Source organism: Schistocerca gregaria, chromosome 6 (assembly GCF_023897955.1).
Source record: "Schistocerca gregaria isolate iqSchGreg1 chromosome 6, iqSchGreg1.2, whole genome shotgun sequence".
Lineage (NCBI taxonomy): Eukaryota > Metazoa > Arthropoda > Insecta > Orthoptera > Acrididae > Schistocerca > Schistocerca gregaria.
In genome coordinates, this window is record NC_064925.1 from 430,380,174 (window position 1) to 430,398,440 (window position 18,267).

The 18,267-nt window shown below is 46.5% G+C and overlaps 1 protein-coding gene across 2 annotated transcripts in view; it reads right to left on the minus strand.

Moving 5' to 3' along the window:
- The window catches only part of LOC126279043 (stromal membrane-associated protein 1), a 131,199-nt gene that overhangs the window by 26,093 nt on the left and 86,839 nt on the right, over positions 1-18,267 (minus strand). The gene's annotated exons all lie outside the window — the stretch shown is intronic.

Below are 18,267 nucleotides of genomic sequence, written 5' to 3' on the forward strand. Positions count from 1 at the left end.
TGCTGTTCAATAATTAGTTTGATCATTCTTTTATAAAATGGGTATTGTCTTCAAGCAACCTATTACACACAAGGTTCTATCACTTCCTGGGTGCACACTACATGAGAATGTGTGTGGTAGTAAAGCATCATTTGAAAGTTGAGTGCACGATACTGAGATGTATGTTCTTGTGTTGGGCTGTGTTGCGTGTCAGTGTACAAACAATGTGACTGTGGGATATATACTATTTTACACTTAACACTTCCTTGTTTGAATTTTACATATGCCGCCTCCTTTCTCTGGTACACACATCTCATACGCCAATATATTTTAAAAACTAAAACACATTCAAATTTAAATGTCAACAAAACTACACTCACATAATATAATTAAGGAATTAAGACACACAGCTGATGGGGAACAACAGCAGGAGACAGTCGCCGTTTGTCAAATACATCAAAATACATTTAACCCAATAGAAGTAGTGAAATGGCGTGATTCATGATGTACACAAAGGAAGTAGTACTTCGTAATCAATAGTATTGGGCATATTATTTCCTGACACACTGAAATATATTTTAGTAACACTTGTCTATAAACCTGAATATAAACAAACTACTTTTAAGTTCATGCAAAAATGGCCTGTGATGACATAATACTTTTTTTCTGCGGAACTGATCTGCCTCTCAGTTTAGTTCTCTTACTAGATTCTCCACAGAGAAAACCATACTAGACCTAAACAAATGACGTGCTGGCAGTGTCAAAACTGCCTCTGTGTGGGCCACAAAATTCTACAGACAAGTAAGGACACCTATCTTGCAAGGACAGAGAGTTACCTATATAACAGGAAACAGAGGGTCTTACTGACAAAATGTGCCATAGGAGTGAAACTAACCTCAAAATGGAGGAACATAAAATGTAGGGTTCCTTAAAGAATAACACTGTCTCTGCTCTTTCTTAATTCACAAAAATGTTTCAATGACTTTGAAAGAGTTCAAGAAATGCAACATCTGCAGATCACAAGCATGTTAAGGATCTCAACTGACCTTTACCTGATACCTATCTAAACAAAGGGCTCACAACTGGTTCACAGAGAACAGTTAAGAGTTTTACTCTAACAAGTACTAGTGTTATGTGATTTCAAGAAGCAAAGACGATCTGCTAGCACCACAAACAGGCACAGTAATAAGCTGTATGAAACAGTGCATGTAAAATTCTTTGGGATCCAAAAAGGTATCATGTTAAAATACAGTCAACAAAAAATGATCCAGATCCCCAGTTCACCATGACCTACACATATCTTTACTTCTGGTTGTCTTGTCTTATGGAATAACTGTACTTTCACAAATATAAGTTGCATGTGAATACAGACCACACAAACTTTTGACACGAGAATGGATTAAAAAGTATATCTCTAATATAGACCGTACAACTAAATTTACCCCCAATTACTAAGTAATACTGCTGCTGTGTGCATGATGCACACACTAAATTGTTACTAAATAAAAACTGAGAAACTTCAAATTATCAGTTACGTATTAAACAAAGGAACATGTGAATACTGGACACAGATTTCACATAGCGGAAAAGAATTATTGTCAGTAGGTTCAAGTTAAGAGTTGGCTGGTTGGTTTGTTTGTTTGAAGGTGGGAGAAGGGACCAAACTAAGAGGTCATCGGTCCCTTGTTCCTAATAAAACAATGGCACAAGTGGGAGAATAAAATGGACAAAAACATTTAACACAAAATGGAAAGAAAGGAAAAGCCACAAGAACGAAGGGAAGGCAATGAACACTAAGAGGAACAAAAGAGGACAAGGAAACAACAGAGATGCTAGAAACAGAAGAGAGTAAAACACGAAAGCAGGTTACAAAGGCAACCTACAAAGGCTGGCCAACCACGAGAATATAAAGGGAAAGCCAGCCACTCAGCAAAACATTAAAACCTCCACTCTAAAAGCACTAGGGTAGAGGGACAAAGGACATGCGCTAAAACCTAAGTAGAAGTATAAAACCCACTCTCTCTGATAAAACTTAAAACTAAAGCTGCTGTTGAGGCATTGTCACCCAAAACCGAAGGTGCTGGTAAAGTTAAAAGTCCACCACAGAGTGACTAAAAGTATACAGTCCAGCAAGAGGTGGACGACTGTCATTTGGGAGCCACAGCGACACTGAGGTGGGTCATTGCAACAGAGTAGGTAACCATGCATTAGCCACATATGGCCAATGCGGAGCCAGCAGAGGACAACTGATTCCCTGCGAGAGGCCCGCATGGAAGACTTCCACACATTCATAGCTTCCTTAATGACACACAGTTTGTTGTGCGGGCTGTTATGCCATTCCATCTCCCAGAGAAAAGAAAACCCTGCAGTGTAAGACAGAACACAGGTCAGCTTCGGAGATGCTTATCTCCGGAAGTGGTTACCGCATCGCCTGTTTGGCCAGCCTGTTGGCAAGTTCGTTGCCGGGGGTTCCAACATATCCTGAAGTCCACACAAACACCACGGAATGGCGGGACTGTTCCAGGGCATAGATGGACTCCTGAATGGACACTACCAGAAGGTAGCACTGGTCGATGGCTTGTAGGCAGCTCAAAGAGTTCATACAGAGGAGAAATGACTCGGCAGGGCACGATCAGATGTACTCAAGAGTATGAGATATGGCTGCCAACTCTGCAGTGAAAACACTGCAGCCAACTGGCAAGGAGTGCTACTCAATATGTCCTCCATGAACATATCCAAAGCCTACGTGACCATCGGGCATTGAGCCATCCGTGTAAACCACTTCAGAGCCCCATAACAAATCAAAAATCAAGAGGAAGTAACAGCAGAGAGCAGTGGGGTTAACGGAGCCCTTGGGGCTATGCAAAAGGTCCAGACGAAGCTGCGGCCGAGGCGTACACCATGGAGGCATACGTGAATGTACCGGAAGTAGAGGTGGTAAAGGGAAAGACTCCAGTTCGGACAGAAGGGACCACATGCGGGAAAAGGAAAACTATGAATGTGTGCCGAGTTACTGGCAAGCAGTTGCTCACGTCTGATCTGCAGTGGAGGGACACCAGCCTCCACCAGTATTCTGGTCACCGGACTCGCCCTAAAGTCTCCTATCGCTAATCAAACCCCACAGTGGTGCACAGGGTTGAGTAAATGCAATGCTGAAGGTGCTGCCATACCATGAATCACACTCCCATAGTCAATTTGGGATTGGACAAGGGCCCTGTAGAGCTGCAGCAGCGTACAGTGATGTGCACCCCAATTGGTGTTGCTCAGGCAATGGAGGACATTGAGGTGCTGCCAGCACTTCTGCTTAAGCTGACTAAGATGAGGGAGCCAAGTCAACTGAGCATCGAAAACCAGTCCTAAGAACTGATGTGTCTCCACTATAGTGAGTGGATCGTCATTAAGGTAAAGTGCAGGTTCCGGATGAACAGTATGACACAGTGCATAACACATGACTTTGCGGCTGAAAACTGGAAGCCCTGGGCCAGAGCCCATGACTGTGCCTTATTGATGGCTCCTTGGAGGCGCCGCTCAGCAACAACAGTACTGGAGCAGCAGTACCAAATGCAGAAGTTGTCTGCATACACAAGAGGTGAGATGGAGGGCCCGACAGCTGCTGCTAGTCCATGTATGGCCACTAAAAATAGAGACACACTCAATACAGAGCCCTGCAGGACTCTATTCCCTGGATAAGGATGGAACTACGGGAGTCACCAACTTGGACACGGGAAGTATGGAGCAACAGGAAGTTTTTGATAAAAATACAATGTGGTAAGCACACGTCATCAGGTTGTGTCATATGCTTTACGTAAGTGAAAAAGATGGCAATCAGATGTTGCCGTCTGGAAAAGGATGTTTGGATGGCAGACTCTATTGACACAAGATTATCAGTGGTAGAGCGACCCTGGCGGAAGTGGCCCTGACATGGAGCCAGCAAGCCATGTGACTCCAGGACCCAGCCCAACTGCCAACATACCATACATTCCAGCAGCTTACAGAGAACATTGGTGATGCTAATGGGCCAATAGCTATCCACATTAAGCAGGTTTTTACCAGGTCTGAGCAACAGAATGATGGTGCTCTCCTGCCATTGTGATGGAAAGACACCATCGCACCAGAGCCGCTTGAAGACGACGAGAAGATGTTGCTTGTAGGTAAATGAGAGATGTTTAATCATCTGGCTGTGGATGCGATCAGGCCAAGGAGCTGCATTGGGACAATGCGCAAGGACACTGAGGAGCTCCCAATCTGAAAATGGGGTGTTATAGGATTCACTGCAGTGTGTAGTGAATTACAGGATGTTCCTTTCCAGCTGCCGTTTGAGTGTGCGAAAGGCTGGGGGCAATTGTCCGACTCAGAGGCTAGAGCAGAGGCTCAAGGAAAGTGCTCAGCAACCGCATTTGCATCGTTACATAACTTGCCATTTATGGTAACACCGGGGACAGCTGTTGGGGCCAGGTACCCGAGAAGATGTTGCATCTTTGCCCAGACTGGGGAAGCTGACGTGTGGCACCCAATGGTGGAGACATATCTCTCCCAACACTCCTGTCGTTTGATAAGGTAGCGAACACGGGCATGGAGCCATTTAAACGCTATGTGGAGCTCCAGGGAAGGGTGCCCCGTATGTCGCAGTAGAGCTCATCGACACTCCTTAATTGCTTTAGCGACTTCCAGCGACCACCATGGAACTGCCTTACACCTCAGGCACCTTAAAGAGTGAGGGATTGCATTTTCTGCCTCAGGAACAATTGTGCTAGTCACCTGCTCAACTCTCACATCGATGTTACCATGTGGGGGAGACTAAGCAATGACAGCAGAGGTCAAAGTTCCCCAATCCGCCTTGTTCAAATCCCATCTGGACAGGCACCCATGTGCCTGACACTGGGCAATGACAGGAAGAAGGGGAAGTGGTCACCACCACACAGGTCGTCTTGTGCTCCCCAGTGGTTAGACGGGAGAAGTCCTGGGCTGTGAACTGATAAATCAGTGGCTGAGTAACTAACATGAGCCACACTAAAATGTGTCGCAGCCCCAGTATTTAAGAGGCAGAGGTTGAATTGCGACAGTAAAGTTTCGACATCTCTGCCTCGGCCAGTAAGCATGGTACCACCCCACAAGGGGTTATGGGCATTAAAATCTTCCGGAAGTAGGAAAGGTTTAGGGAGTTGATCAATTAGTGCAGCTAATACATTCAGTGGTACTGCACCATCTGGAGGGAGATATACATTGCAGACAGTTATTTACTGTGTTGTTCTTATTCTGACAGTCACAGCTTCAAGATGGGTTTGAAGGGGCACATGCTCACTACAGACTGAGTTTAGGACATAAAAGCAAATTCCACCTGACACTCAATTATAGTTGCTACAGTTCCTGTAATATCCCTTATAGCCGCAGACAGCAGGGGTCCACATTGCTGGGAACCAGGTTTCCTGGAGGGCAATGCAGATAGCAGGTGTAAAGCTTAACAGTTGCCGTAGCTCAGCCAGGTGATGGAAAGAACTGCCGCAATTCCGCTGGAGGATGACATCATGAGTCTGGGAAGACATGAGGCAGTTTACACCTCAGAGTCACTTGCTGCCACCGATTTTTTGCCTGAGCCGTCTGTATCCATTGCGTCTGAGGATCTGGCGAGATCTAGATCCTCAGCGGACGCCAAAATCTCCACCCCATCCTCAGCCGCAGAGCTTGCAGGTAGCGATGGAGTGGGTCCACCGTAATTTCCTTGGTCTTAGGGATTTTCTTTTTGGATTTCTCTTGCTGCTCCTTGGGTTTCTTTGGCTGGGAGGACTTCACTGGCTCAGTCTCCGGGGCTGATGATGAGCATTAAGCCCTACGACCAGCTGCTTTTGGGCTCTTCAGCTACTGGCGGGTGTCATCTTTCCCACAAGAAAAAAACCTGGGAAAAGAGTGACCCAAGGGACCCCTTCCTAGCAAGAAAAGCCAAAGAAGACTTACGCTTTTCTGGATTAGAAGTGGGGACAGATATCCCCAATGGTTGGGGGAGGGGGTTTGCTCCTGAAGTAGGTAGTTCAGGAGCAACAAGCAACAGGGAGGGAAATGCCCCTCACCATCAAGGGGGCAGGTATAGTCTCCTGGCCCTGAGAGGTGAACTTTGTTGGCGAAGCTGATGGTGCCAGAACTGTTGTAACAGCGCCGTAAGATGTCATACGCACAGGAAGCATGCGTTCAAATTTTCTCTTAGCCTCAGTGTAGGTCAGTCGGTCCAGGGTCTTTTACTCCATGATTTTCCTTTCTTTCTGGAGAATCCTGCAGTCAGACGAGCAAGGCGAATGAAGGCACATGTGGCAACCTGATTACCCCTCAGACCCCGGTGGACACGCCGGACAAAATGTACTCTTCGCCACTCTAAATTGGCACGCAGATAATTGTCAGCCTGCAGAAGGAGGTTTCTGTGAGATAAGATACCCTGGACCATATTTAAGGTCTTATGGGGGGTGATGGTTACAGAAACATCCCCAGCTTGTCATAAGTGACTAACTCCCATGACTGGGCAGAGAATGCTGTTTTGATCAAGACTGACCAAGATCTCATTTCGGACAAGTCCTCCCTCTCCCCGAACTTGTCCTCTAAATGTCCCCGTCAGCTCTCTAACATACAAGGTACTAAAGCGAATAAGATCCGCTGCCATCCTTAGCCTGATGTTCCTCCCATGGTGTGGCCAGGGAGGGGAACTATTTGGGATCATACTTCTGTGTGTTGAATTGAGCTCGTGAACGCTTAGAGACTGCTGATGTTTCACTACCAGTAAGAGATGATGGACTATGCTGCATTGCATGTCACCCGCCCTGTTGCCACCCACTCTGACCAGGGGCCCTCCCCATGGGCGCCACCCAGCCACAGCAAAGGCCACCTGGCAGGATGGCCATTGCCGAGTGTCCTTATGCCCCAGGGGGATGGGCATCTACCAATTGGCATACGTGGGGAGTTAACGGCGCAGGCATCAGCAGAGCGATCCCTGTGTGGTCAGGGGGCTACAACCAACAAGGTACATGGCGGCCCCACCACAATGGACTGGCTACAGTGCTGGATATCAGCTGCAACGAAGTCCATGGTTATCATTGACACAGAAATCGATACTGCATAGTGCATGGTGGAAAATGCACCCGGGAAGGTGTCCTCACCTAAGAGATGGAGAATGGGCACGACTGCAATGCGACGACAAGAAAGTGGGCTAAGATCTCAATGCATGATGGACATTATGCACCTTGCAAAGTGTACTTGCCCAGTTGGCTTGCTCTCCGGGAAAATTTTGAAGAATGGAGGTCAAACTCTACAGGCGACCATCATGTAAAGGCCGAAAGGTGTGAAACTCCTTTTAGTCGCCTCGTACAACAGGCAGGAATATTCTAACCCCAGACCTGTAGGTGGCAAGTTAAGAGCAACTCTTAAATAGTTCAAAAACTTTGTTCATTTCGAGGGTAAAGTGCAAATATCCAGATGGGGAAGAAGACTTGGCTGACTTTTTAGTTGTGAACAGGAAATGCGGATGTGCCACTACAATTGAAATGATTCACATGGAGGCCGCAAAACAGCACGTAAAATAAACATTTCACCAAAGGAATTTAAAGTTTTGTACATATAGTTTCAGCAATTTATGGAACGAAAGTGTTTGTGTGTGTGTGTGTGTGTGTGTGTGTGTGTGTGTTTTTTGTGTAACCACAATCACACTTACAGAATAGTTTGATATTTCTCCAGCATTGTGTGATCCAGCTTTGACACAAAAATTTTTATTTACATCCCCAAACAGAAAATGGAGACCACACACTGGTCTATTTTGTTATGCTGATCAGCACTACAGTAAATGTTGTAGAACATAATATGCGAATTTGTATGTGTCATGCTGAAAAGCATCAGTACAGTTTTTTTCCCTTTTCTTTTTTTCCAAGAACAGCTGCTGTATTTGTGTACAAGTACAAATTTTTCCAATGTTTTCTACTTACACATTTGATGATTTCAGGGTTGTCACAAGTTTCCTCAAGGGATATTCCCTAATTTCCAGGCCAGTTTTAGCATTTTTCCCCGACAAATTCTGAGAATGACTGATTGGGGTTTATAGAGCCAAACAGTGAGATGATCAGTCCCGCAATTGCAAAGTTACTCACAGAAGAAAGAAGGTCAGCTAAAAGTGAACAGATCCAGTCAGGCGAGTCAAACTATGAAACAAGAAAGTTAAAACACACACAGTAAAAGGAATAAAATGTTAGACCAAATCTAAAAATGGGAAAGATATCTTTCCATGGAGGACTGGTCATGGGGTTCCAGACAGAGAGAGAATGTGAAGAGAGGCCACAACGACCACCACTCTGACTCCGCTCCAGGAATAAAGCAAAATTTTATATGTGGAAATAACCACTTTCACAGATCCACTAATATTAAAATTAAGGAAGACTACTTAGCACGAAGGTGACATTCTACCAGTATGTGGGATATCACCAGTCTCACTCCACAACTGTATTGTGGCGGTGGTTTGTTACACAGGAGGACACAATGGGTAAGCCTGGTATGACCGACGCGTAGACAGCATAAAGCAGTGAATGACTGCTGCACTTCAGTGCTCTTCGTTCTGCTCCTCTCAGTAGTCTCCTTGACTCTCTGGAGTTTATTACTGAGAGCAGTAGCACACCAGACATCATTCCAGTTTCAGGCAGAGATAGATTTGACATAGATCTGCATGTCCGCAGCTGGAGTCAGAAAAGGGAATGGAGTGCGAGTATTAGCTTATCTAGACAGTCAGCCTGTTCATTCCCTGGGATATCCACATGACTTAGGACTCTGAAAAAGAAAACTGAGCAGGCAGCACAGCCAAGGAAGGAGAGAAGATCATGGAAAGCAGACACCAAAAGATGACGAGAGTAGCAGGCTACTCAATGAGTCGTTGCATATTAAAACCTGTGGAAGGAGGCCTGAGTAACAAAAAGGAGGGCGTTGGTAACTGATAGCAGCTCTGCTGCGAACACATTACATGATTCCAGCAATAAGCGGTGTTCTAAGCCAGTAAGAGATGTGAAAGTGTGTCCCACTTTATCTATCGTCATAGAACCATCAGTGTAGAAGACGGTAGCACCCTGAAACTCTGCAAGGATGGAATGTACAAGATGCCAGAAGACCATAGGGGAGACACAGTCCTTAGGAAACTGGAATAGGTCGGTCCTAATCCATGGTCTAGGCACCATCCAAGGGGGTGTGTGAGAGGAAATACATGGTGCACATTTCAGTGAATGGAGATAGAGATCCCGATGGGGGGGAAGTGAGATGCATTGCAACTGGCAATCCCACCTATGGGATCAGGAGGGAGATGTCCCTCACTCACAAATAGGGCAGGGTACATGGGATGGTCAGGGAATCTGCAAATGGCAATTGCATAAAAACCAGGAGTTGGCTTCATCGTATTTGTAGGGGGAAGGAATCCTCACTTCTGTGAAGAGACTGAACAGGACTAATGCAAAAGGCATCGATAGCCAGACAGACCCCACAATGGTGAACAGAATCAAGTATTTTCAGAGTGGGAGGAACAGCTGAGCCATAAACTGACTTCCATAATCTAGCCTGGACAAGACCAGAGCACTGAAGATGCATGGCCCACACCCCACGATGTGCAGGCTAAGATGCAGAGAGCATTAAGCTTCTACATGCATGTAGTCTTTGGGCAGCAAATATGGGTAGCCATGTCAACTTTTCGTCAAAAAACAGACACAAGAAATGGGACTGTGCTGTAACATCTATAAGCAGGTTGTGTAAATGAAGTTCTGGATTAGGGTGTACTATGAATTGACGACAAAAATGCGTAATTCGCATTTCGGAGGGAGAAAATTGGAAGCCACGAGATACAGCCCATGCAGAGGTCCGTCGGATGTTGTCTTTGAGCCGGCACTCAGCAGAAGCAATCGAGTGGGAGCCACATCAGATGCAAAAATCGTCGGCATACAACACTGGAGTAACCTGAGAGTCAACATAAGTTACAAGCCCTTTGATGGCTATGAGGAAGATTGTGACACTTAATACAGAACCCCATGGGATACCATTCTCCTTAATCCGAGGGGTGCTTAGTGAAGTGGCAACTGGAACCCAGAAGAGCTGGTGGGATAAAAAAAAAATTGCGAAAAAAAATCTGAAGGGGGCCGCAAAAGCCCCAGTCACAGAGGGAAACTAAAATGTGATGGCGCCAAGCATGTCACATGTCTTATGTAGGTCAAAGAAGACCATGACAAGGTGCAGACAGTAAGTAACAGCCAGTCTGATTGCAGTGTCGAATCTGAGTAAACAGTCAACTGGAGATCGTCCTTCCCGGAAGCCACACTGATACGGCGGAAAAAAGGCCTCTAGATTAGAGTACTCAACATAATCTGAAGCTAACCATCCCCTCAACCAATTTACAAAGTATTTTCATCAGGCTAATTGTGCAGTAACCATCAGGAGACGTTTGCTTCTTCTGAAGCTTAAGGGTGGGGATAACTATACTGTCTCGCCAATGTGAGTGGAAGGCATCCGTAAGTCAAATGCGAGTTTATATTGCTTCTGTGTAATGTCCAAGTGTTGGCTCATCTGGTTGTGGATGGAATCTGGGCTTGGGGCTGTCATGTGAAGAGGTAAGAGACAGCAAGAATTCCCATTTCGTGAAGAGTTCATTACAGGGTTCAGCTTGGTGAGGGTTGAAACAGAGGCAGGTCTGTTCAACTCTTTTTGCTGGAGGAAGGTGGCAAGATAGGAAGAGGACGCCAATACTGGCACAAAGGGTTTCGCAAGGTGTTCTGCAAGGACCAATGGATCAGTAGACAGAGCACCTTGGAGGATAATCCCTTGGACAGTTGACTGTCACTGATGGCCCAGAAGTCTACAGAGCTTGGACCAAACTCGCAATGAAGAGCCATATGTCCCCAGAGAGGAAACATAGTTCTCCTGGCACTCCTTTTTACTCTGCTTAATAAGGTAACAAGCCTTAGCACCGAGATGCTTAAAAGCAAGGAGGTCAGTCTGTGAAGGGTGTTGTTTAAATCACTGCAGGACCCGTCAATGGTCCTGGGCAGCAACTGCTACATTTGTGGTCCACCATGGTACTGGTTGACGATGAGGGGGACCGGTTGATAGGGGGACAGCAGTGCCAGCAGCATGAAGAATAGTGGCAGAAATAACCTGCACAACCACATCAATGAAGATCGAAGAAGATGTGTAAGTGCATAGCAGACTTATTTAAAGGCCAATTGGCCCTGCAGTACACCCAATGTGAGACCTATCTACCTGGCAGCAACAGGGGAATAACAATCACTGGAAAGTGGTCACTGCCACAAAGATCATCACGAGTGACCAATGCAGGCAAGCCATGACAGCAGGGGAGGAGGTTGTGATATCGAGAACAGTGAATGTTCCACAGGCACCACTGAAGTAGGTAGGGAAACTGTCACTGAGGAGACAAACCAAAGTCTGTAGTAAGCTGGTGAAGTAGAAGACACCTACCCAACAAAGTGGCACTCCCGACTGGGGTGGTGTGCATTGGAGTCCACAAGGAGGAAATATGGGGGCAGGAATTGCTGTATTAAGGTAGACAGCTCAGCATAAGGAAGTGGCTTACCTGGAGGAAGGTAGACATTGCAAATGGAGATTGCTGCAGCCACCTGCACTCTTAACTACTATCACATCCAGTTGGTATGAAGGGTGATCCAGTCACTAATGACATCAGTGCAAACCAAGTGCTGACGCCTTCAGAAGCTATCCCAGAGCTGGCATGGTTCCGACAGAATGCTCAATAACACGAAACTTTTGAGAGTGGTCATCACAAAAGCTAGTTTCTTGAAGAGCAAGACAGAATGAAGAAGAGGAGGAAACAAGGCATTGTATTTCCGGGAGGTGGCAATAATATTCGTTGCAATTCCACTGGATTATCGTTTGGTGAGAGTCCAGGTAAGACAAAAAAAAGACGAGGGGAGCTCAAGTCACTGTCGGTGGTCTTCGTCAATGAGGATGGGATGACATCCATAAAAACTGAGTCTGATTTAGGAGGAGGTGGCGAGGTGAAGCACTCTGGGTTGCCGGGGAAGCCTCGTCCTTTGACTTGCACAACTACTACTTCTCCCTTGCAGGGACAGATGAGGCGTTATCAGCAAGGGAATAGGTGGCAGTGATGTCAGGATTGGACAGAGTGAGTGACTTTGGGGTCCTACTAGTGCAGGTGTCTCCTCTGGCCCAACTAAGGGTGAAAACTTCCTGTCCTGAGAACACCTGCGAGGAGTGTTCCAAGATGGAGCCCCATCCCTACAAGGAACCAGAGGAGAGGACATTTTCCCTGGCTGAGGAGGAGGAGGAAGAGGAGGAAGAGCGGTTCCAAGAGGGGAAAAGACGGGAGCTGCCGAGGGTGAGGAAATGGAAATGGGACTGTACGGTGGTAAGTGGGAGGGGTGAGGAGGGAAAAGCATAACTGAGGCATAGGTAGAGCAGAGATTTACAGGGTGAAGTCCAAAGAAATTTCTTCGGGGCTTCAAAGTAGCTGAGATGGTCAAGGGTCTTTATTTCCTGAATTCTTTCTTGCTTCATGTACAATGAACACACTGGTGAATGGGGAGAATGGAGACCAGGGCATTTTACACAATTAAGCAGTGGGGTTCAAGGGCTCCCCACAGCAAGAGGGTAAACACACATAGCATCACGAAGACATGTGGCTGAAATTGTGACAATGGAAGCAATGCATGGGAGGTGGAACGTATGGTTTCAAATCACATCTGTACACCATTACCTTGACCTACTCAGGCAGGGTAACCCGTGCAAATGCCATGGTGAAGGTGACAGTGTTTACATGGTGGTCCTTAGGACCTTTCTGGACATGTCTGATGAAATCAACGTCATGTCGCTCCAGATTAGCCACAAGTTCTGGAACTTGAGGAAAAGGCCTGTATCGAAAATTATATCCTGTGTCATTCTGCGTGACTTTTGAGACGCAATAGCATTAGGATTCTCTCCTAAATGGTCAGATGCACAGAGGGAGGCTGGCTGACTGGCAGAAGTTGTCTTTATAAGGAGAGAGCCAGGGTTCATCTTGCTAAATGACTCAACTTCACGGAACTTTTCTTCAGTATGCCCCACAAAGAAAAGGTGTTTGGTTGCGACAAAAGTCTCCCTGTCAGTCCTGGTACATAGGATCTGTGGAAAGGGTCTCACCCCAAGCCAGCATATCTGGCCCTAATCCCAGGTTGTATCCAAGGAGTATAAGACTGGAAAGGCAGTAACAGGAACTGAGACAGAGACAGAACTACATTAAGGAAGAGTCATGGCCACAGTATAGTGGCCAGATTAACACATTTCATGTGCCAGGATGGGTACTTTAACAGCCCCACCACATGGACTACCAAGCTGGTGACCCAGCAAGTTGGCAAAAGGGCTTTGGAGGGGAAGGGGGAAGAGGAAGAGCAGAGGGATCCACATCAAGGACACTAAGGAGGGAGTTCTTCCCCATCTGGCTCACACTACAGATTTCAAATTTAGAGATGGAGGTCAAACACCCGAGGGGGACCAATAAAGAAAAGCCAAAGAGGAGGAGGGAAAGCAACCAACCAAAGTTTGCAATAGAAAGCTAAGTCATGAGGATAGCCAGGCCGACACAAAGATGAACACAAAGAGAAGGCATGGAAGGGCAAAGGGAAAACAGCCCAGAAAAGAATGAAGGCTGCAATAGCTCAGAGACCCATATGCACCACTCACATAACAACGAAAGAGCTGTTGGCCCCTTGGGGGACAAATTTTGAGATTTCATGTGTAAGCAAAGACATAAGTTAGGATAAAAAAATTAAAAATGGAAGAACTTCTGTATTTCTAAACATGTGAGCAAAAATCTTAAGCACTAACAACGACATCTTTTGAAGTGAACTGTTTTTAGATGGAGAAAACAAGTCAAATGTTGTGTGTTTCATGAAGAGCACAAATGATTTTTTTACTTTGATGAAAACTAAACATTTGGTGACAAAAATACGTATTCCATTGGAATAGCAAGACAGATTTAAGGTATCTTCACCAATTTCAGAAATAACCTCATGAAAGAAGTGTATAAGGCAAAGAAGAACTGTGTAAACCAACACGATAAGTGACTCCCCAGTGTTATTCAATCTATATATTGAGCAAGCGGTAAAGGAAACAAAAGAAAAATTCGGAGTAGGTATTAAAATCCATGGAGAAAAAAATAAAAACCGAGGTTTGCCGATGACATTGTAATTCTGTCAGACAGCAAAGGAACTGGAAGAGCGGTTGAATGGAATGGACAGTGTCTTGAAAGGAGGATATAATAAAGATGAACATCAACAAAAGCAAAACGATAACGGAATGTAGTCGAATTAAGTTTTTTTTTTTTTTTTTTTTTTTTGGTGGCGCACAACTACAATGGTCATTAGCGCCCTGACTAATTTAGGAATGTACTGCGAGGCACAAGGTTAAAACAGCAACTAAAAGACGTATTAACAGGCATAGGATTAAAAAACTACAGCATAATCAAACGTCCTTAGACAGGTGTGTCAAGTTGATAAAACGAAGAACGCGAGAAGCAGCTCCTGGGTCATACGCTAAAATGGCATCCAGAGTACATGGCAGGCCAAGATCAAGACGCAGCGTAGTAAGATCCGGACAGGACATTAAAATGTGGCGGACCGTCGGCAATTGCCCACATGGACAGAACGGCACCGGCGCTGCCGTCAGCAGATGGCGATGGCTGAACTGGCAGTGTCCAATTCGTAGCCGGGCCAAAACGACCTCCCGCCGAGAAGGACGTGAGGAGGACGTCCAAGCTACGGGAAGAGGTTTCAAGGCCCGAAGCTTGTCGTCCCAAAGTGCAGCACAATCGGCATGCCACAGCGATAAAATGTTCCGACAAATGACCATGCTACGATCTGATGAAGGGACACAACAAGAAGCAAAGTAGGACGGTTTGATCCCCACGACGTGCCACTGAGAACACGGAGGACATTTAGAGAACGGGTAAAACGGGCAGCCAAATATGACATGTGGAGACCAACTAAGTTTCCTGTCAAATGTAAGACCTAAAAATTTTGTTGTCTCCACGAATGGGAGAGCAACGGGGCCGAGTTGTAAGGACGGTGGGAGAAACTCTTTGTAGCGATGGAAGTTAATAAAGACCGTTTTCTCGGCAAAAAAACGGAAGCCATTGGCGACACTCCAGGAGTAAAGATGGTCAAGAGAACGCTGAAGACAGCGCTCCAGGAAACGTGTACGCTGCAATAGATGGTAAAATCGTCCACGAAAAGGGAGCCTGATACATCATCTGGGAGGCAATCCATTATTGGATTGATCGCTATGGCGAAGAGAGCGACGCTCAAAACAGAGCCCTGTGGCACCCCATTCTCCTGGCGAAAGGTGTGACAGGACAGAACCCACACGTACCCTGAACTGTCGATCCATTAAAAAGGAACGAATAAAAAGAGGGAAACGACCACGAAAGCCCCATGTATGCATGGTGCGGAGAATGCTCGCCCTCCAACAGGTGTCGTAAGCCTTCTCCAAATCAAAGAACACAGCCGCGGTCGGGCGCTTCCGCAAGAAGTTATTCATAATGAAGGTCGACAGGGTAACCAGATGGTCAACAGCAGAGCGGCGCCTACGAAATCCACATTGTACATTGGTAAGTAGGCGTCGAGATTCGAGCAGCCAAACCAACCGAGAGTTAACCATTCACTCCATCACCTTATAGACACAGCTGGTAAGCGAGATGGGTCGATAACTGGAAGGCAAGTGCTTGTCCTTCCCCGGCTTAGGAATCAGTACAACAATAGACTTGCGCCAGCATGCGGGAACATGTCCCTCAATCCAGATGCAATTGTAAGTACGAAGAAGGAAACCTTTACCCGCAGGAGAAAGGTTCTTCAGCATCTGAATATGAATATAATCAGGCCCCGGAGCGGACGATCGTGACCGGGCAAGTGCATTTTCGAGTTAACGCAAGGTAAATGGGGCATTGTAGCTTTCACAATTCGAGCAGTGGAAATTAGGTGGCCGAGCCTCCTCTGCCTGTTTTCGGGGGAGGAAGGCAGGGGGGTAATGAGTGGAGCTTGAAACCTCTGCGAAAAAGGGCCGAAGGCATTGGAGACATCCTCAGGGGCCAAAAGGACGTCATTCGCGACCGTCAAGCCAGAAACTGGTGAGTGGACCTTAGTGCCAGATAGCCGGCGCAGGCTACCCCAGACAACAGAAGAAGCAGTAAAACTGTTGAGGGTGCTTGTGAAAGCAGCCCAGCTGGATTTCTTGCTTTCTTTAAAAATACGACGACACTGCGCATGTAATCGTTTATAATTGATACAATTCGCCACTGTAGGGTGGCGATTAAAGGTGCGTAAAGTACGTCGACGAGCAGGTAAGGTGTCTCTACATGCTGCGGTCCACCAGGGGACCGGTACGCAGCGTGGAGAAGAAGTAGTGTGAGGGATGGAATATTCACCAGCAGTGAGAATGACTTCCGCGAGGTGTGTGGCCTGACTATCGCAGCTTATGAAGGTTTGATCCTGAAAGGTTGCCCTGGAAGTGAAGAGCCCCCAGTCTGCTTTGGAGATGTTCCAACTAGTTGAGCACGGAGAGGGGGTATGATGCAGGAGATGGATAACACACGGGAAGTAGTCGCTCGAATATGTATCAGAAAGCGCATACCACTCAAACCGGCATTCAAGTTGGGCAGTACATACAATGAGGTCAAAATGGGAATAGGTGTGAGATGTGTCTGAAAGGAAAGTAGGGGCGCCAGTATTGAGGCAGACAAGATTGAGCTGGTTGAAAACGGCTGCTAACAGGGAGCCCCTCTGACAGGATGCTGGAGAGCCCCAAAGAGGATGGTGAGCATTGAAGTCTCCAGTTAACAAAAATGGTGCAGGGAGCTGAGCAAGAATTTGCAGCGTGTCTGCCCTGGTAACGGCAGACGACGATGGAGTGTAAACGGTACAGATGGAAAATGTAGAATTGGGGAGAGTAATGCGAAGGCAACTGCCTGCAGGCCGGTGTGCAATGTGATGGGATCATAGTAGATATCATCCCGCACCAGCAACGTAACTCCTCCATGAGTCTGAATACCTGCCACAGGGGTAAGTCAAAACGCTCAGAGGTGTAGTGTGCCAAGGCAATTTGATCGCATGGGCGTAGCTTCGTTCCTGGAGGGCTACGACGAGCGGACGGTACAAGCGGAGCAGCAATTTCAAGTCGTCTCGGTTGGAGCGAATGCTGCGAATATTCCAGTGAATAAGTGCCATCTTGAGAAGAAGAAGATGCAAGAAGGGGTCATCTAGAAGGCCACTAAGGCCCGGCTTCGAGCGAGCACTGCCGCCGCTAGCAGGAGGCGGACAGTCATCGTCCATTAGTTCTATAGGTTCATCGGCCATCTTGTGAAGATAGCCGGGAGGGGGAGCTTCCTCCGCTGGTGAACGGCCAGATGTTCGGCTACCAGCGGTGCGGCCAGGCGAAACGGACGACGGCCTGGGGCGGCAACCGCTGGGTGGCGCAGGAGGAGAAATGCGTCGTGGCAGGGAAGGAGAACTGTGCTTCCTATGAGCCTTCTTGGAAGGCCGTTTCTGAAAATAAATGTGTGGAACTAAAAAAGAGAATAGAAGCTTTTGAAATGTGGTGCTACAGAAGGATGCTGAAGATTAGATGGGTAGATCACATAACTAATGAGGAGGTACTGAACAGAATTGGGGTGAAGAGAAATTTGTGGCATAACTTGACTGGAAGAAGTGATCGATTGAGACAGCATATTCTGAGGCATCAAGGGATCACCAATTTAGTACTGGAGAGCAGAGCTGAGGGTAAAAATCTTAGAGGGAGACCATGAGATGAATAAACTAAACTGATTCAGAAGGATGTAGGTTGCAGCAGGTACTGGGAGATGATGAAGCTTGCACAGCATATAGTAGCATGGAGAGCTGCATCAAACCAGTCTCAGGACTGAAGACCACCACCACCACCACCACTGACTCCAATAAAATGTTTATTCTACTATTTTATTGTCAGTTATTGCTCACTGTGGTATGTCTATTATTTTACAGGTATTGTGTGGTTTTTCCTTCAAGAAATATTAAGTACGTAATGTACAAACTGCCAGTACTGCCACTATTTTCTTTACTTTGTCAACCATACTTTCGAATGTATAAACTACTTTCAAAGTGCCAAAATGTACTACAATAAATAAAATGTCTATAAAATGCTGCACTATACAATGTACTTGCAGTGAGACAGTTGCAATTCCTGAAATCCATTGCCCGTGGCCTCTGGCCTGCAAAGGAGCACCACAGTCCTGAATCC